At 31.4% G+C, this 22,094-nt stretch overlaps 1 protein-coding gene and 1 non-coding gene across 2 annotated transcripts in view; both read right to left on the reverse strand.

Annotated features, from left to right (window-relative positions):
• The window catches only part of LOC133330094 (phosphoenolpyruvate carboxykinase [GTP]-like), a 173,672-nt gene that overhangs the window by 22,835 nt on the left and 128,743 nt on the right, over positions 1–22,094 (reverse strand). The gene's annotated exons all lie outside the window — the stretch shown is intronic.
• Positions 13,613–13,686, reverse strand: Trnai-aau (transfer RNA isoleucine (anticodon AAU)). Its single transcript has one exon. It is a non-coding gene; the product is annotated as a tRNA-Ile (tRNA).

Raw genomic sequence — 22,094 nt, forward strand, 5'->3', positions numbered from 1 at the left:
CTCATGTGGTGTACAAAATTCATATGAATATCTTTTACACACTCTAATTGAGAAGCTGTCGAAGTTCCTCTGTTCCATATAAAGTGTGAGTATATTGAAAACTTTAAACGCATTTTCTGCAAAATCGTTTTTTTATTTATGCCTGTCTAGCAGCAAATGAGCGATATATTTTATATATCTGATGTATAGCTTCAAATTGATCCACATCTCAAAAACATAGGTTTGTGCAATAAATGCAATAATATTACATTATATGATTCCAGACAATTATTTCGGGGCCATACAAACAGAATGCTCTTCAGCTTATAGACTAGGAGACAATAAACAAATGGCTTATAGCAGTGACAAAGTGAATATGGTAGTTTCATTTGATTAATCAATCAAAAGTTTATCAATACTAAATTTTATAGATAACTTTATGGACACATCAAGTACATTTGAGTTCAGATAAAAATGATAAAAAAAAAACGAATCAAGTACATTAATGCTTCTGTTCAGATTTCGCTGAATCCAAATAGATATGGTAGATAGCGCATTCAAATTGAAAGAAACCCGTCTCGAATATGAGTTTTAGATTCAAATATTCGAGCTTTTATCGAATCTCTAATACATATGGCCCTACAGAGAAATTATGTAATAAGTTATCGAGGTTAGAGATGCCAAATACTGCATTTAAGGAAATAAGGAAACAAGATAGACAAAGTAGAGGAGATTGGTCCAACTTCGGCAAACAATTCGATATGATAGTGCATCACTAGCTTTGAACCACAGGTATCGAATATCAAAATGAATATCTGCCGCATAGTTTGAAATCTCTAGCTAATAAGCTTATTTAGATGCAGGTATTTTGTATTTTTACAGATGTTTTTGTAATATATCCAAACCTTAAGTATTTCGTGTATAAAACTTTTCAAATTTTAAGGCAGTAATTTTAAAAAGTCGTCAATTAAAATGAATATTCTTATATAAAGAATTAAAAATATAATATTTTTTAGAAGATTGATAGAAAGAAATTAAAAAAAAAAATTGAATGTACCTTTGGGGTAGATTAGTCGAGTACAGGTTATGCCTATGGGTGCCGAATTTGTCCCATCACTGTAAAAATATTTAACTAATATTAATTTATTACTGTTCTGTTCCAGTACTATTTAATAGTAAATCTAGTAAAAGGGAATAATGTCAAAATCATTCTCAGAGTACAAAATAATTCAGGAACGGAAATCTAGTAAATATTTCCAAATTAGATGACAATACTTCTTAATCAACACAACAACCAATCAGAAGTTGGCATTCCTGTTTACCATTTTTACTCGCCCAAATTTCTCGAGTAAAAAGTTTACAAAGAGAACGCCATTTTGTTTTGTGTTCCCTTACATTTCGTTCAATGATTTACCAGTTTTGTGGGTTCAGGAACGGGTTTCAAGTAAAAAGTTGCAAAACTTGTAAAATTAGTAGATTCTTTTAGGTTCTGGAACGAAACTTATATGTTTTATGTACTAGTTTTTATAATTAAGTATCCGTTTAAGTACTAGTTTTTATAATTAAGCAACCATAAAATGTTTATATCTGTTGAATAATTACTGAGACATAGAGCTCTATACACAAAGTGACGAATTTGCGCCAGTCTCCCCTACAGATCGCATTTGTGCTCCGAATCGGTTGAAATTTGTTTGTTATTTATATTTTCGTTCGATTTGCACCAAATACCCAACGTTTACTCAACTTCCTTTAAATCGGTTCGGATTTATATATAGTTTCCATATATTTTAGATATATATAGCTCCCATATATATATTTTTCCAGTTTTGATCTTTTGGAGAGGGCGATCGACGTGCCAACTTTACTTTAAATCGATCCATATTTAAATTTAGCTTTCAAATTATGTTCGATTGCATGGGGTAAACCAAAAATTCTAAGTTTGTCCAATTGACACGCAATTTTACATAGATTTCCGAATGTCATGTTTATGGATTCTTTAAAAAATGTGGCTGTTTGTATATCGGATTATCAGGGAGTAAAAGACCTCCTAACTGAAATTGTTCTATAAAGGTCCTCTTATGGTGGTGGGTTTAAAAATCGGGTTTACTTGTTTAAAAAATTCGTAGAACATTTAATATAGTTCGTATCTAATGATTCCATCTAAATGTGTATACCATACACTGTTCTATGGTATAGGTTATTATATCTTATAGCCTAGACAGACGACAGCCTTAATTTGAATTAACAGCCTTAATTCAAATTAACTTGTACATTATCCTCATTTTTATGTGTTGTTAATGCACGAAATCGAACTGAATTTATATTGAATTAGGCAATTTCAATATGGCAATGCCGTCGAAAATTAATTGTTTCTTGTCAAAATTATTTATATTTATGAAAATAAAAATAAGAAATGAAGTCAAATTTCAACCATTTTTTAAATTGGGAGCTGTTTTGGTAAGATCATAGTAGCTATTCCTCCTTAATGTCATGTATCTGTTTCCTAAAGATGTAATCCCGAAAATAACGAAACAAATGTAAAAAATGTTCATCCTACACACAGACAAACAATTGTTTTGAAGCAAAAAACTGTTTCGTAAATGCAGAAACTCTCGTATGTCAGGGGTAAATATTAATTCAAATTAAGAAATTTTAATGCAAATTAAGGCTGTCGTCTGTCTATGGTATTAGTGACCTGGTATGTAACATGCTGGAGCAAGTAAAGTTTTAGAATATACATACATACTTAAAACATCTTTGTGGGTTGAGTTATTTTTGGAAACAAAGTAAAAGCATGGCTCGATTAACGGAATCAAAAACTAATAATCTGTTCAGATTTTGATAATAATTTTGTAAATTGCGTTTAAGTTTTAAATTTAAAGACTTTATGAGAATTCCATTCAAAACGTTTCACTTGAATTTGTAGAACTTAAGACATTCATTTGTACTTCATAACATTTCATTTGAAATTCAAATTATTTCATTTGAAATTCAACTTCAAATTCAATTCAAAACATTTCATTTCCAAATTATTATTATTATAAAATTTTAATTATATTAAATTCAAATTTTTAAATTACACAATTGTTCTGTTCCAGTACTTTTTTCATATTAAAACTAGTAAAAGGGAAAAATGTCAAAATCCCTCTCATAGTTCAAAATCATACGAAATGTTCTGAAACGGAAAACTAGTAAAAATGCCAAAATTAGACGGCAATACTTCAAAATCAACACAACAGCCAATCAAAAGTAGGCATTCCTGTGAAAAGTTTACAAAGAGAAAGCCATTGTTTTATGTTCTCTTAAATTTAGTTGAACATTTTACTAGTTCTGTATGTTCAGGAACGGGTTTCGTGTAAAAAGTTGAAAAACTTGTAAAATTAATAGAATCATTTAGGATCTGGAACGGTAATAATAACTTGAATTTCAAATAAAGAAATCCAAACATTTCATTTTAACAACTTCCCCACTATGGCAAAATGTTGTGTGCGGCCGTATTACCCAAATACGTCAAATTCATATCTTCAAGCGAATAATTTTTATTAAATTTATTAAATTAATCCAAATATTATATTCTCCCATTTGAAATTTCAAATTTTCTGAATGTTTTGTTTTTATTTTCAACAAAAGAAAAAATGAAAAATACGTTTTGTCATATAAATACATGTGTTCTACTTTTGTTGGGGAAAACGTCGAACGAGCTAGTTGAATTTTAGGTAGATAATTTAAATTACAAAGGGAATTCTAAAACTACAAAAAAAGTTTCCAATTTGTTCTACATTTGTTCTGTTCCCATACTATTTTAATTGTAAACGTCAAAATCGCTCTCACAATAAAAAAATAAAATAATAATAATAATGGAAATCCTTCAAAATCAACACCACAGCTAATCAAAAGTTGGCAATCCTAGTTACCATTCAGCCAAATTTCTCGAGTAAACAGTTTAGAAAACGCATTTACATACAACAGAAAAATCAGGATTTAGAGCTGTTGCGTCATATATTTTCTAAAACAGGCACAATTTATGCGTCTTTTACCATAAAAAAATAAATGCATCATTTATTTTAAACAACGCACGAAAACACCATACTATGCTATGCAATTCCGATTTTATGCCATAAAGTAGATATTATACTATCAATTGCAACTGTTCTCATTAAATAAGTCGCTCAGAACAAACCCACTTTTTGATAAATATTAAAATTAAGTATCAAAGTTCTTGGTATAGTCATAACTTTTTATTTCTATAATAACTTTTCTGAATATGGTTGAATTCATATTATAGGAGGAATTTTAAAAACAACATACGCGTTGCTCAATTTTTCATTTTATGGAGTTAATCGATGTGTGCACTGAGTGGCTGAAATGATTTTGCCTTTTTTAGCTGATTTTAAATTAAGGGAGACCAATAATACATATTTGGCTAATAAAAACATAAAATTATTTCAAATTAAAAATTGAGTTTAAATCTTATTTTTTAAATATTTGTTCTTCTTCAAAACAAGTGTTAGTGTGCCCTGTAGGAAATTGTGATAGTAAATCACTACAGGACTACTAACCGACAATACCCAACACAATGCTCTTCACTACTCTTCTTATTTCTTATGCCAAATATGTTTCCAAATACTTTAATCACTTTAGACTTGCGTTTATAACAAAAAGGCTGTATAATACCCCCAAAATTATTTATAATTAAGAAAATAAGTAAACTAAGAAGAAGCATAACCATTCTTGTCAGCCTGTATACATAGCAATATGTCTTATTACATGGAATGTAGACAAGTTGTTGAAAATATGAAGACATAATAGTCGACAAAAGCGATGCAACGCCCCACATTTCCTTCAGGGTTTTCAAGTAAAAAATACCAAAAACTGGTCGATTTTTTATGTTCTTGAACGGAACTATTCCTGGCAACCGTTTTTGTTGGCCAAATTTGTAAGCATGGTATAATAATAGAAGGTAACAGCAAGTGTTGTTGTACAAAAAACGATACAACAACCACATGGAAATTTGTTTTTGTAAGTTCTACTAGTGTCAACTCATTTGACAGAAAAATGTAAATAAACAAACAAATTATCATCAAATTATTTTTATTTTGAAAAGGAAATATTTTCGAATCCTCAAAATAAAAATTGAAAAACATGAATGAAAATCTATCAAATTAATATTTCTATCTATTCCACATCTTTCCTATAATTGAGCCATTGCCATATATATGTGTAACACATATGAAAATGCTGGGAATAGCGAGTTATTCCTTGAAGAAAGATTTGCTTCCTCAAACTTTCCCAGCAGGCAGATTGAGTAAATTGAATACAGGAGCACATTTAATAAAGAACAATTTTAAATTGTATGCGTTCCCAATTTTCCTGTTGGGTGATTTTTAAAAACATAATTTGTCAAATTCATATTGACACTAGTATAACGTTGGAATCAAATCAGCTGGGATTTGCTGTTACCTTTTATAATTGTACCATGATTTGTAAGTTAAAAAATATTTAATATTTGGTCTGTTCCCGTACTGCAACAATCTACTACTTTTTACTACGATAAAGAATTTTCCTTTATGATATCGAAAAAATAGTAAGATCTAGTAGATTCTTGCAGTACGGGAACAGACCAATTATGATTAAGACATTTTTGCCAACAATTTTATAGAAAATATGACTGTTTGCAACTCTCCGCACTGAATTCTTATTGGTAGCGAATTTTGACATTTTCTTATGAGCATTCCACTGCACTATAGTTAATTTGGACAGTTTTTTGGGCAAAAACACATTTTTTTCAATTTTGGAAAATAAAATCTTTTTTGGTGTCATTAAAAAGAAAACATGTCAAATTTTATGAATCTGTAAGATTTTCTGCGTAAAAGTGTATTAAAAGCGATGAAAATCGTTGCCAAACTCTAAACTTTGAAAATAAAATTAAAGAAATAAAAAAAATTAAAAAATCAAGGCGTATTTTAAATCGTTTTTTTGCGTTTTTAGAGATATATCAGTTTTTTGTAGGGAACATCAGAATAAAAAACAATAATATTTACAATATTTGGTTTGATGAAAGAAATAAAAGCAAGGAAACATATTGTTGTTCACAACGTCCCCACAAGTAAACTTGGCAATAACAACAATATGGACGAAAAATACGTCAAATTAAAATAGGAAATTAGGCAGGGACCGAAAATAACAGTTATTTTTTAAAATGCGAACAACAAAATCTTCATGTTAGAGACATGGGACACCTATAGTGTCATATACCAATAGATTCGTATTGAGGAGCCCATTAAGGATATTGAGTGATCTTGAGAAAACACTCTCAGTTCCCATGTTACGGATTATTTTTTAACGGAAAAATAAACGTTGATTTTTAACTGTTAAAAATGATTTTTATTTTTTCCGTCAAAAATAAAAGTATTTTTGGGATTTTTATTTTTTCCGTCAAAAATAAAAGTCTTTTTGGGATTTTTATTTTTTCTGTCAAAAATAAAAGTCTTTTTGGAATTTTTATTTTTTCCGTCAAAAATAAAAGTCTTTTTTGGGATTTTTATTTTTTCCGTCAAAAATAAAAGTCTTTTTGGGATTTTTATTTTTTCCGTCAGAAAATAAAACTCTTTTTGGGATTTTATTTCCGTCAGAAAATAAAACTCTTTTTATGTAAAGAAGTTTATACAACTTGTAATCAGTTATAAAATTACAATTTATAAATCTCTGTCCTTATTACAATAAGTGTACACATAAGTAATAAAGATCAAAGGTAAAAAATATTTGTTATAAATTTTTAAAAAATAGTCTAGTGTACCAAATCATGAATATAAATTAAAGAATCATTCTCCTGACTATTAGGTCAAAGGTTATATAACTGGTACCAAACTCTATATGTTTATTTACGTAAAGTCTTTTATTTCCTGACGGAAAAAATAAAAATCCCAAAAAGACTGTTATTTTTGACGGAAAAAATAAAAGTCCCAAAAAGACTTTTATTTTTGACGGAAAAAATAAAAATCCCAAAGATACTTTTATTTTTGACAGAAAAAATAAAAATCATTTTTAACAGTTAAAAATCAACGTTTATTTTTTCCGTTAAAAAATAAATAATTAAAGTGGATTTTTTTTATTTAGGTCACATAATAACAGTTAATTTTTACCTGATTTGATATAAGTTATAACCTTACTGTCCTTGAAATTAGGTTATTTTGCATGCATTTGTCAAGATGCACCGAATGACATAGGAAGATAGAACTTTTCCACGAAAAAACGAATACACACGAATTTTGATTACAAAATAAATAACGTGTCTCTTAAACCGTAAATAGGAAAGATTATGAGAAAAAAATGTAAATAGTGGAGAACAGGAAATGGCGGGCTTCAGTTCCCCTTAGAATATAAACCATCAAAAATTTACATTTTTACTTTTTTCAGGACTGATTAAAAATATAAAAGTGCCATATGAAAACATTTTGTTCAGTATATCCAGTGTTTACTATAATCGTGTTCGACTGTAGTAAGCATGGTTTTATCTGACTTTTACATATTAATGTCCTATCCGGTATAAATGAGTACTGTATTAATTGTTATTAATGCATTCTGCAAAAACATACGACATTATAATAATTATTCCTTTAAAAATCTAATCGCGGGGTCGATTTTTTTAACTTACTACCCTAATCGTTTTCAACCGTGTGTTGTGTATAAAACAACTAATGAAAATATCTGAGAAAGTATTAGCTTTGTTCGTTATATGTGTCGTTGCTTATAACCATTGTTCGTTATATCCGGTTTTTACTGTGGAAATCTGCGTTTTCTCTTTCTTGTACATATACATCATGTAAAAAGTCAAAAAAAAATCGTTTAAAACCACTGTTATTAATTTTTGCCTCAAAAACAGGGCAAATTACCTATAGTGCACTGGTTGTAGTTTATACTTTTCGCTATTCCAAATACAGAGAAGGTAATTTTGAAAACAAACTGCCAACTGGTTTGACATTTGGATTCGTTCAATGTACTTTGTTCCAGTTGAAATGTTGTTGGCGACACTGGTAATCGCATTATCAGAGTGCTTCTGTTTCTTATCGATAAGCATTTGTCCCTATATTTAGAGACAAACAAATAAATAGCAAAAAAAACCTCCATCACAATCGACAGCCCTATAAGAGATAAACGATTCGGTGTGTGTATAGAGCTTGTTGAAAACGATTACAGCACAATTACAAAGGCTTTACAAACATACCCATGCTTCAACAGGTTTAATGTACTGCCCAACATTATAGTGGTATCTTTACTAATCCAGCGACTTCTCCAGCTACTTGGGTACGGACAACTCAGACGGTGTTGACAAAGGTTGACGCTTCGCTCCCGACGCGCTTTATCTGTCGTTGCTGGTGGTGACAATCCTCATCACACACTCGCAGCTCGCTGATCCCAAGGTCTTTTCTTGTTGTTGTTATTAATGTTGTTGGAAAATTTTCTGCTTTCCTGGGCAGTCGTTTGTTTTCGTTGATCTCGCCTCCGATTATTTCTGTCTGTCGTTTGTTTTGATTGTTTTCGGTTTATGCACTTTGTATTACTTTGACACTTCTCTCTGCAGGGTAATGCAAATTGAGTTTGCGATCTGATCGGTAACAAGCAACAGTTGCTACTGAAAATGTTTGGTCTGCAACAACATTTCTTATTTGCAGTTTATTTCGCTGGGCATTGCATATACTGGCTGGCGTCTGTCGTCTATATGCATCGGATCACAGCCACAGCTGCCCGTACTACAATCGAATGTAGATACGTATGTTTGTGTCTGTGCCTGAGTGAGCGTTCATTTATGTTTTCGAATTTCGCTTTTATTTTGTTTTGGCTAATTTCGATTTGTTGTTATTCTCGCCAAGTAGTAGAGTTGGCGATAAGACTTGCCCCCCTTTTCTTCGATCAGCGCACAGTGTCTCTTTCGCCCGCATCGATTTGTAGAATGGCCAATCTATACAAACACAAGAAGTTAGCACTGAGAGAGATCAAAATCCAAATAGATTAAAGATCAATAGACGCCTTAAGACCGAGCGATGAAAATGAATCTTAATAAGCTACAAATTTCAAATTGTATTATTATTTTTAGATATTCCCTGTGTTTAAGATAAATTGTCATTTCTCCATTTAACAAGAAATACAGTATTGACGGACATAAATATTCGGTATGTGTTTTTCAAATTGAAATTCAGAATTTTGCGTTTTATTAAAATGAAATAATTTTATATTGTGTTAGGTTCAGTTCAAAATGTATATCAATATACGTTATATGCACGTACATACAGTGGGGAGAAAAATTTAACAATCTTGAGCAACCATATGTGATACATTTCGATGATATATTAGGTCTTTTACAAATAATTTGCAGAATGTCCCATTTCCGTCAGAACCACTATTCGATCATAAATTTCAACACTTTTTTTCTCATTTTGTACTTACAAAAAAATTAACAAGTTTTTTTTTTATTAAAAGTGCCAATATCAACATAAAATCAATATCTAATTAAAACTACATGGTACAATTATAAAAGGTCAATATGAACTTGACAAATTATGTTTTTAAAAATAACCCAACAGGAAAATTGGGTAGCATAAAATTCGAAATTGTTCTTAATAAATGTACTCCGATATTCAATTTACTCAATCTGCCTGCTGGGAAAGTTTGAGGAAGCAAATCTTTCTTCATGGAATAACTCGCAATTACCAGCATTTTCATATGTGTTAGACATATAAGTGGCAATGGCTCAATTAGAGGAACGATGTGGAAGCGATAGAAATATAAATTTGATAGATTTTCATTCATGTTTTTCAATTTTATTTCGAGGATTCGAAAATATTACATTTTCAAAATAAATATAATTTGTTGATAATTTGTTTGTTTACATTATTCTGTCAAATGACGTTGACACTAGTAAAACTTACAACAGCAAATTTTGAGGTTGTTGTATTGTTTGTTGTACAACAACACTTTCTGTTACCTTCTATTATTATACCATGTTAAAACTAAATAAAAAATTATAATTATGTAAATTATAAATTGACACTAAATTATAAATTGACAAAGTAACATATGATATAACGAACATTCCAATTTTCGTTAAAATATCTTAGCTAGAATCATTTTATCGATGTTTTAGTAGAAAATGTAAATGTGTGTAAACGGTAAAAACTAAAAACAAATTGTTTTCACAACATAGTACTTTTGCTGTCTAAATATATTCCAGGTCAAACTTCATATAGGTTAAGCGCTCCTAATACCGGCATGTGCCAATAGTCGGCATCTGTTGTATATAACTTCAAATAACTTAAAAATCCTATAACCAAATACGAAAAATATCTTCAATAATCTTCAATAATATACAACCTATCTCTGTGTAAAATTGCATCGAGCTAAATACATTTATTCAGGCAAAGTTTTGCATTTTGTCAATGCGGGTTTTCAACACTAGCGATAAATTATGTTTCTTAAGATAAAAAAATGGTGGACATGTCGATTTTAAAAGATATTTTTCGTAATTGTGAAGAACTTACAGGAATACACTTTAGAATTTGAAATGATTTAAAAATTTTTGTAATTATGAATTATTTATCGATGACGGCATCGATAAAAATAGAAATTTTTGGGGTTTTCCTATAGTCGGCATATATAATAAACACATTTTGCGATCATTTTGGCTCAAAATTGGGGAAAAAATGTTAAATAAGTGCTCTAACTAACGATTAATTTCCAAAAATCAGTTTAGAGTAATTTTGCATAATAGAATACATGGTTTTAATCTTAAACTCCTTTAACCTGTTAAATGCGTATTTTTGCCATGCCGAGAATTGGATAACAGGTTTCCAAAGTCAGCACCATGTTTTACAATTATAATATTTTAATAAATACGATTATTTTATAAAACTGTTTCAATACAAAAAACAGAAAAAATAAATATATATAATTTGTATTAATTGCCGACAGAAACAGCACTATTTTACATAATTATCAATTTATTCTATTTTAATATAAATTAATTGAACAAATTTTTATTCCATCGGGGAGTAAACAAAATTTCGAAAAAGATGAACCTAAATACAACATAGTGGAAAAGATGCACTTGGAATGGCGAAACTTTTAAAAATCCTTAAAGTGCCGACTATTGGTGCACTTACCCTATATTTGTCTATAAAAATGTTATTGTGTTACATTATGTGCGGGAAATGTAAATCAGTAACTTTAATTGGTTGTGATAAATTTCAATTTAATGCATTTCAATAGCCCCCATTTAAGGGTATCGCCTCATTTGCGATATATTATCCAATCGAATCAGCTCTAATTACGCATATCAAGTTTTCAGAGGATAGAAATGTAGAAATGTTTTTAATATGGGCACATGTACCGAACTAGTAGTTAAAACTCACCAATTGTAAGTACAGCTAAACGTGCATGTTTATTGTGGAAAATAAAAAGATATATAACTTCCATATATTTAAGAAAAACAAAATGGTTTAACTCTTGTGCTAAAAGAAAACATTTAAAATCACAGATTTTAATAAGAGCTTAACTAAATTTTCAACATTACAATTATGTACTGAAAATCATATTAGATTTTTGTTTTTACTAATTAGGAAAATATATTTCAAGGCGCCATTGTCATATTTCATGCATTTTCTAAGATATGGGTGTGGTCCGCATTAAACGCATAGTACACATTACCCTGTGTTACTCTACACTTTTTCTCGCCACTGTATGTGCTGTGATTCACAGTGAGTCATAACAAGAATTTTCAAAATTTTGCAGATGTGTTGCTATTATTTCTATGATAATATTTATGATATGGAACATGGACTATAACGGTCCTCATTTTGCATAGCCCCATATAACGCTTTCATCCAATTTTCAATATGTTTTTGGAAGTGCCAAAATTGTTGACATTTCCAACTGAAGTGGCTGTAGTTGGCATTGTCGTTTCTTAGTGGGTAAACAATTAATACGACCCTTTTTCAAAAATGTCTAATGTTTTAATATGATCTCCACAAAAAAGTACCAATACATTTCTAAGAAAAAAAAATAGTAATACAGATTTTTTTTATAAAACAAACGCATATGATTTGCCACCATTCGTTACACCCAGTATACAAACGTTCGATAAATACGATAGTCAGTGTAAAAATGAAAAAAGGAATCGTTATAAACCAAATTAAACTTAAACTTTGTATTCTTAAAATAAGGATGCCAAATTTATTGATTTTACCAACCTTAAAAGTGAATATTTTATTAACATTTAACATTCAAGTTTAATTTATCTGATATGTTTCGCAAAGTGTTATGTTTTTGGTTATGCGACACTGTCTTTGGACTACAATCAGTGCTACATACTGATACACAACTGGAATCTCAGTCCTCAGAAACTGGAAACACTCGTATTAATGTAACTAAAGTTATTTTTCTTTGATTAATGGAATGGTGTATGTGATAGGGAATATGTGTTTGTAGGTGGACTCTTATTTTCCATTGATATTTAAGGAAATTGTTTTACTGGAAAAGGGAAAACATAACTTCACAGCCGGCTTGGGAGATTAATTTTATTGACGTAATACAAATTCACCAGCAGAGCATTATCTTTGAGAAGTCATGTTGAAATCGAGGCTATTCGAAGCACTGCGAACAGTTGCAATTCAATCGCAGAGCCAATGTAAATATTAACGTATATATTGTTAAAAATAAGGACGCGATTGGTTTGGTATTACTTGGCATTACTTTCTACTCATGAGTATATCTACAGCTGATTATACAAGGCCTATACAAAGTCGGACAGTGAGTACAGCTGTCAATAATATTTGTTGTTGAAATTATAATTTTTTTTTTTTTTTAAATTTCATGAAAATTTAAATTTACACTGACTTTATGGAGAATATCACATCAACATGCTTTAACCAATAGAGATACTTTGAGGGATCTTGGAACGTTTACCAAAATCATTTGAAAGATTTATTTGTAATTCGAAAATTTATGTTTCAGTTGTTTCGCCTGATATTGGATTTATAAATATTGAAAATGTTTACACTTTGTGTCGAAGGTACCAGAAAGAGTGAACCAATGGGTCCCATCTTCGAACCTCGTCTAGGATTTGTAAAGGAAATAGATTGTGCAAAGTTTGGTTCAAATTGGATTGTCCGTCTGCATGTTATTATAAAATTAATTTTTAGCATAATTTTGACCATTTTGTGTGGGAGGTACCAGAAGGAGCGGACCGATATTCCCCAACTAAGAAATAATAAGATGTGCAAATATTGAATGAAATCGATTATTCCCTTCGAGAGGTGCGCACCAGGCAGCCAGACAGACGACAGCGGACGGATATGTGTAAATCGACACCAAAGAAACATGGGGTTTAAAACTAATATTTCGATGAGGCACACGTTTACCGCATCAAGCCATAAGCTTGAGGGTATAAAAAGGAAACATGTGTAACAACAACAAAAAACTACGTTAGTAGTCGATTGTATTAGTTTTACTCGTTGCATATCTATGCTACGCAGTTGTATTGGACGATCAATATAGTTTAAATTTGCTTGTTCTCTTTTTTCATTAATTAATTAATAATTAAAAATGTGTAGAAGTAAATTTTTTTAAAATAAAAAATTACTGGCCCATGAGGGGATCGAACCCGCGACCTTCGCGTTATTAGCACGACGCTCTAACCAACTGAGCTAATGGGCCATGTGGTTGGCAACCACCTTTCTGATAACATTAAAATAGCTACTTTCTTGTGGGATCATTGAATTTATTTGCCTCAAATTACATAACATTTCTATTTTTGCTGGTATTCTTATTATCAGAACATAAATTGTTTCAAAATGAAATAATCCAAAAATACTTGATACTTGCGATCGTACACCGAATATTCATTCTCTCTCAGGCCCCAGGGCCCCCTCTGGCTACGTCGCTGAATGAGGTTATATGGAAATATTCAAAAAAATTTTAAATTCCTTGAAGCTAAGGTTCGGCTTTGTTCTAGTAAAAATCTATATAATGAAGATAACAAATAATAGGTTGCGTGGAAGCTGTGATGGTGGTAATGTTAAAAATGGGCGAAAATGTGCTAAAGCCAACATGTGTTTTGTGTTCTTTCCTGATTTGTGGGTAAACTATACAACTATACAATCTTTGCAATTGGATTCCAAAAACGAAAATTAAGTGCGTAAATTTTTATAAAAAAGCTATTTTTTGAGTCTAAATTTGAAAAAGTCCACTCAAATGGCATAGAACCCCGCGTGAATATAGTTTTTTTACGTGCCGAATCTAATAGCCCAGCTATGTGAAAATAGTTCAGAAAATACATCAATACGCGAATAATAGGAGTGTTTTATCCAAAATTGATTGTGGCGGCACATACGCGCTTCTTAACCAATCCTTTTAAAATAGGTGTATTTTTGTGTATTTTCACTGGGGATTACTGAAATCGGATTCGCATAAACATCTTATGCTATTTATGATATTTTAAAGTTTTTTGCATAGTAAAATGAAACATCGAAAAATTCAATTTTTTGGAAGAGATTGATTCGTTGTATGGGAACACCGCTTTCGCATCGACTGAATTCAACGAATACGCGAACTGCGTGCTTTTTATTGTTGGTCATTGTCATATATTTTTATTGCATCATATTTGGTCATGTTTAATGTCGAAACTCTTATCAAGGGAATCTACCGTTATGTAATAATCATCTAAATGAATTTGTTGAAGAAAGCATCGCATATTTTGGAAGATATAGGTAAAACCGTATTCCCAAAAACATATGTGTATTAAAAAAACAACAATAATTTCAAAAAACATTTGTGGCAATTCAAAACATTTTAGGATATCTTCATGCTTTTATTTCTTTTTAGCGAATAACAAACCATGTTTCAATGTGATTTAATACGTATGCAAAGAAAACAAATGCGTTTAACTATTTGTGAAGAAATTCCCGAAGTACAACGAATAGGAAATAATGTCATATATATTTGAAATACAAGATTTAAAACCGCTATAACTTTTGTGCGCAGCGTTCCAATTTGTGAACGCGAACTGATTTCGAATGACCATATTTTCCTTAACTTATGTACGAAATTGAATTTGAAAGATTCCAATATACACTTTGATACGGTGAAAATGTTTCTTTCTTTGGACTAAACCCTTTTCAGAAAAATTGAACTCGATTTACAAATGTCCGTCCGTCCGTCTGGCTCGAAGGGTGTAACCGATTTAATCCAAACATTGCACATCTTAATATTTCTTCCAAACTTTGCTGAAGTTCGAATATGGGGAATATTGTCTATTCTTTCTGGTACCTCCCCCACAAATAGTCAACATTGTACCAAAAATAATATTATAATATCATACGAACGGACTATCCGATTTGAATCAAACTTTATACAATCTAGTATCTTTATCAAGCCTAGATGAAGTCCGAAGATGGTACCCATTGGTCCACTCCTTCTGATACGTTCTATAAAACGAATAATAAAACCTGTGTGTAATTCCAAAAACCTCCGCAAACCATCTGCAACATCTGTCGACAACACCGACTGAACATTTTACAAATATTACCGAAATATTGGTTTTAGACCCCATGTTTCTATGGACCAAATCCGTTTCAAAAAACTTGTAGTCGATTTTCAAATGTCCATCCGTCTGTCTAACCGCTGGTGCGCACGATAACTCAACCTAACTTTGCACATCATAATATGACTTCCAAACTTAGTTTAAGTACGAAGATGGGGATTATCGGTCCACTCCTTATGTTACCTCCCTCACAAAGGGTCAACATTTTCAAAATGTATAAGTTCAATATTAGGCGAAAGGAATGTCCGCTTTGAACCAAACTTTGTAAAACCTATTGTTTTTACCAAGCCTTTTTCTTCTTCTGTTGCCTCTCCCACAAAGGGTCAATATTCTATAAACTTGTAAATTTAATTTTATATATATGTACTTTATGTGTAATTCCGAAGACCTCCGCAAACCACAGGCATGGAATATATATCTGACCCTCTCATATAAACTTACCTCCCAATTTAGGTATTCTTTATCCACTAAACACATTTGTCCATTAAATTGGCACAGTGATTTCTCAATTATCAAGGTATTTCCACGTTGAGAACTCTTTGTCCCAAATTACTGGGAAAATACTACTAAAGTATTTACCCACGTGTCTAAAATATTATAAAACTATCCATTTTGAAACGATTTTGAAACATAACCCCGGAAAAAGGGTATAAGTTGTTGCATTGGCGATTCTAATAAAGAGGACATCTGTTAGAAAGATAAGATAAAAGCTTTAAGCTAGTCTATGCGTAAATGTTACTAATCAGCACCGTCTAAAAGTATGCATTATTTTACACTATAAATATAAATATTTTTTTATACAATTAACCAACCCAGTAATTAATCTCGTAGTACGAAAAATAAAACTGTTGTCGAAATTGAAAGGAGCAGCTAATGCTTTACGCTGAAAATAATTGGCGAAATATACAGTTATCAATTATGTCCACATTGAAAAAAATACTCAATTTTGTGTATTATTCCGTAGTGTTGCGCGTCAGGCTTCCTACCAGTTTGTTGTTTAAAAAAACTATTATATTATTCTGTTTATTTCATTATTAAACGTCTCGAAAGAAATAGTACATTTTAATACCATTTACAAATCATTCCATAACATTATCTACATTCCTAGAAACTTTTTCGCAAAGTTAAAAAACAACTTGCAAATATAAACCAAGAGTTGTCTGTTGCAGGTTTTTTAGCTGTAGCCGTCGAAAACTTCATATACCAGTATAAATTGTTATAAATGTTGCAAACGCCATTTATTTGAATGGAATATTATTTCAACATATTTTAATCTTAAAAATTATATCTAGGAAAATATGCACGTAATTAACGTCCCTGTCTATGACAGACAATACTCGTCATACCTTAGTCCATAACATTACACGCCCATGCCATATCAGAAATAACACATATGTATTTGTATATATAAGAAATACATATTATATGTAGATGCATTTTATATATGACTAGCAAAGTACCCGCTACTTCGTATGCGGAAATGGAATAAAAAAAATATTTCATATGGAAATCGTGAATACCGTATAATTAATTGTAGTATAGTTCTGAATTCCACCTCTATTCCTACATTTAATATCAAGTTTATTACCATTAAGTACTCTTCATACACATAAGCACTATTTTCCGAAATTCACACTTTAGCAAAAACGTACAGGTTTCACATGTATACATTTTCAAGACTACCTCTATACCGTCACCTCCACTAAATTTAGTACCAAAAACCCTTTGGTCCTTCTGTCAAACTCTCTGTCAATGACCACCATTCTAAATTTTAGGTTTCCAGCTCTCTCCGTTACCCAAATTCAAATTATTCCAAATTTGGTGAATTTTCTATTCTATTTACTATTGGTACACATAAATACGAGTTTCCAAAGTTGTCTCCATAGCTCAATACTACACTTCAACAGTAATCTAAGTTCCAAATCTCAAGGTTCAACCAAATCCAATTTGTTTCAAATTTAGTACCATTTATTAATTCTCATACTCATAGGTAAGAATGTCTAAAACTACATCAATCCTACACTCTAAAAATAATTTTACTTCCACCAAAGTCCAAACTGTTCCAAATTTATTGATTTTAGTGTTTTTCTTTCAAATAGTCCAAATTAAAGAATTCCAGCTCTGTGCGAAACCATTCCGCACTTTTCGTACCCATATACCAAACCACTCTCAATATTCCAAACTTGCTTTTATGCCATGTTCTGACGGGCATCCGAACAACGTAGTTCGCTCTCAGAATTACGTACATGAATTAACCCGTTCATACAACACTATTCATAATTCATATCATCAGAGTTTTTAATTTCAAACCTTTTGTTTCTTGTTTTACACCAAAAATATAACATATTTTAGTGAATTACATAGGGATCTAAATAGAAAAAATAATACTCTTTCTCCTGAATATAGTATGAACCCATATCTATTTACTTTTCATTCATGTTTTCCATTTTTTCTGAAAATGTTGTTGTTTTTAATACATGTTTATATTTTCTCAATTCAAGTGTCACATACTGTCACATATACAAATTTGGAGAATTTTTTGTTTGAGTTGCCCCACATTTGTTTCTTGTTTTGTACGCTAATTAGAACCAAGGGAAAAGAAATGCATATTGCATTATGTAGAAAACAAAATTTACATCCTGCTGCATATATAAAAACTATACAATTTTTTACTTTTCATTCATGATTTTCAATTTTACTGAAAAAGTTTGAAAATTTCATAAATATTTTCAAACTGTCAAAATTAATTTATTTTCGATAAATACTCTCAATTGTTAGGGATGGGACAAATTTATTGGTTATTCAGAGAGTGATTCGAATTGAACAACGTACAAAAGTCGGTGTTCGCTCAGACAATTTTGTATGGGGAACTAAGTAATTACTTCATAATTAAGGGTCGAACAACGAATGAGAGAGCGAACAACGCTCGTCTGTACATGGCATTAATCGTAAGTCCAAATTTAAGAATTTCAGCTCTATCTGTTCACTAAACTGTACCATATTTGGTACCATTCAGTACTTTTCCTACACTCCCAGAGTAACTTAAGTTGCACCTTTCAGGATTCGAGTTCTACCCGTTCACCAAAGTCCAAATTGTACCAATTTTTTTGGTTGTCGTACCCAAAGTACAAATTTCCAGAAATACCTCAGTCATGCACTCCAATAACAGCCTTAGGTCCACATTTAAAGATTCCAGCTCTATTCGTTCACCAACATCCAAATTGTACCATTTATTACTTTTCGTAGACGTACGTATGAGTTTCTAAAACTGCCTCAATTTCCCACTGAAACATTAATTTTATTCATTAATTTCAGGATAACAGCCCTATCTTTTCACATAGATCCAAATTGTACCATATTTAGTACTTTTCGTACTCATGAGTTCGAATTTCCAACACTGTCTCATTCCTTTGCTATAAAAGTAATTTTATTTTCAAATCCATCCATCTCTATCCTTTCACTCAAATCTAAATTGTACTAAACTTAGCACCATTTAGTATACATAATTACGTATTTTTAAAACTACCTCCTCTACCCCATCCTACACTCCAACCTTATTTTTAAGTCCAAATATTAGGATTCCCGCTCACACAAAACGAGCTGTACCATATTTAGTACCATAAGTACGAAATTCCAATACTTCCTTAATCTTGTAATTTTAATTCCAAATTTACGTTTACTATCTCTATCCGTTAACTCGAATCAAAATTGTACCAAATTTTTTTGCCATTTAGTGCACATAATGACGAAAAATTTCCAACATATCTCAATTCTGCACTCAAACAGTAATATAAATTCAAAATTTCAGAATACAGCCCTATCCGTTCACACATTTGTAAGCTTTTCGGTGCCATTTAGTACTTTATGTTTCTATAATTAAAAATTTCCCAAACCCTACACTCCAACAATAATTTTAATTAAAAAAGTCGGGAGTCCAGCTCTATCCGTTCACACGTAATCAAATTGTACCAAATATAGTACTATTTAGTACACATAGGTACTATGCTTCCATATCTAAATTCTATATTCAAACATCAACCATTAGTCCAAATTATGGGTTTCTAGCTCTCTCCGTTCATCCAAATCCATCTTGTGCCGTTTAGTACTTTTAGTACACATAAATACGAGTTTCCAAAGATGTCTCTCTTCAACAGAAATCTTAATTCCAAATTTCAGGTTTTCAGTTCTATCCTTTCAAGCAAAATCCAAATTGTTCTAAATTTAGTACCATATAGTACCTTTCGTACCAATAACTACGAATTTCATAATCTACCTCAGTCCTACACTCCAACAGTCATTTTAATTCCCAATTTGAAGACTTCAGCTCTATCTGTTCACCTAAATCTAACTTCCACCAAATTTAGTACCATTTAGTACTTTTCGTACAAATAAGTACAATTTTTTACAGCTAATCCCGATTATCAAGATTCCATCTCTACACACTCAACTGAATGTAAATAGTACGAAATGTAGTACCATTTAGACTTTTTATACACATAAGTACGAATGTCATAAACCATTTCTGTACATAAACACCACTTCTCAACCTGTATTCCATTTAAAATGTCAAGATTCCAGCTATATATGTTCATTATATATACAATAGGAACTAAATTCAGTAAAGTTTAGTACCTTTAGTACACTTATAGGTCGAATTTCCAAAAACCCTTTTGCACATCTTTCTAACTTTCCATCAGTGACCAACATTCCAAATTTCAGAATTCCAGCTATTCCCGTTCGCTAATAAAAAGGGTACCATATTTGGTACATGTTAGTACTTTTCGTACCCTTCTACTTCCAACAAAACTTCCTGCATATCCCGATCCTACACTCCCATAATGATTCCAAATTCAAATTTAAATGTACCAAATTTAGTACACAGTAGTACGAATTTCCAATACTTCTTACTAAACCCACACCCCCACAGTTATCCTAAATCCATGTTTCAGAATTCCAGCTCTATCGGTTCATCCACAATTCAATTTGTACCAAATTTAGTACACTGTAGTACGAATTTCCAAAACTTCCTACTTCACCCAAACCTACACTCCATAGTGATCCTAATTCCAAGTTTCAGAATTCCAACGCTATCGGTTCACTCACAATTCAAATTGTACCAAATTTAGTACACAGTAGTACGAATTTCCAAAACCTCCTACTTACCCCAAACCTACAACCCCACAGTGACCCCAAATCCAAGTTTCAGGATTATAACTCTATCTGTTCACTCACAATTCAAATTGTACCAAATTTAGTACACAGTAGTACGAATTTCCAAAACCTCCTACTTACCCCAAACCTACAACCCCACAGTGATCCTAATTCCAAGTATAAGGATTCCAATACTATCGGTTCGCCCACAATTCAAATTGTACCACATTTAGTACACAGTAGTACCAATTTCCAAAACATCCCACCGAACCCAATCCTACAACACCACAGTGATCCTAACTCCAAGTTTCAGGATTCCAGCTCTATCGGTTCACCCACAATTCAAATTGTACCAAATTTAGTACATAGTAGAACCAATTTCCAAAACTTCCTACATACCCCAATCCTACACGCCCACAGTGATCCTAAATCCAAGTTTCAGGATTCCAACTCTATCGGTTCCCCTACAGTTCAAATTGTACGATATTTGGTACACAGTAGTACGAATTTCGAAAACTTCACACTTAACCCAAACAGAGATGCTAAATCCAAGTTTCAGGATTCCAACTCTATCGGTTCACCCACAATTCAAAATGTACCAAATTTAGTACACCTTAGTAAAAATTTTTAAAACTTCCTACATATCTCGATCTTACACCCCAACAGTAATCCTGACTCCAAATTTCATGATTCTAGCTCTATTGGTTCGCATAAAATTCAAATTGTACCAAATTTAGTACCATTTAGTACCCATGAATATAAATTACTGAAACTGAGTAAAAAAATTCCAAAACTACGTACATTCCCAATCATACACTCCGACGGTAATGTTAATTTCCTACATTTTGAAATTCCAGCTCGATTTGTATCTCCAAATTAAATTTGTACCAAATATAGTATCATATAGTACTTTTCGTACACATGAGTACACGCTTTCAAACCCATCTCCTTAAATGGACTCTACATCTCATCCCTAATTCGCATTCCAAATTTCAAGTTTTTAGCTCTATCAATTCACATGCTACGAAATTGTACAAAATTAAGTACATTTTAGTACTTTTCGGATAATTATAGTTCGAATTTCCAAAAACCCGTTGGTACATCTATCCTACACTCAGCGACCACCAATCCAAATTTCAGAGTTCTACCTCTACCGGTTCGCCAAATACAAATGGTATCACATTTAGTACTTTTCGTACCGTTCTAGTACGAATTTCCAAAAACGAATTTCCAAAAAACTTTTATACATCTTCCTAACTTTACATCAGTGACCCACATTCCAAATTTCAGAATTCTAGCTCTTCCCGTTCGCCTAATACAAAGGGTACCATATTTGGTACATTTTAGTACTTTTCGTACCCTTCTAGTTCGA

Source organism: Musca vetustissima, unplaced genomic scaffold, assembly GCF_032173495.1.
Source record: "Musca vetustissima isolate MV318-11 ecotype Yass unplaced genomic scaffold, APGP_CSIRO_Mvet_v1 utg4481, whole genome shotgun sequence".
In the NCBI taxonomy this organism is placed as follows: domain Eukaryota; kingdom Metazoa; phylum Arthropoda; class Insecta; order Diptera; family Muscidae; genus Musca; species Musca vetustissima.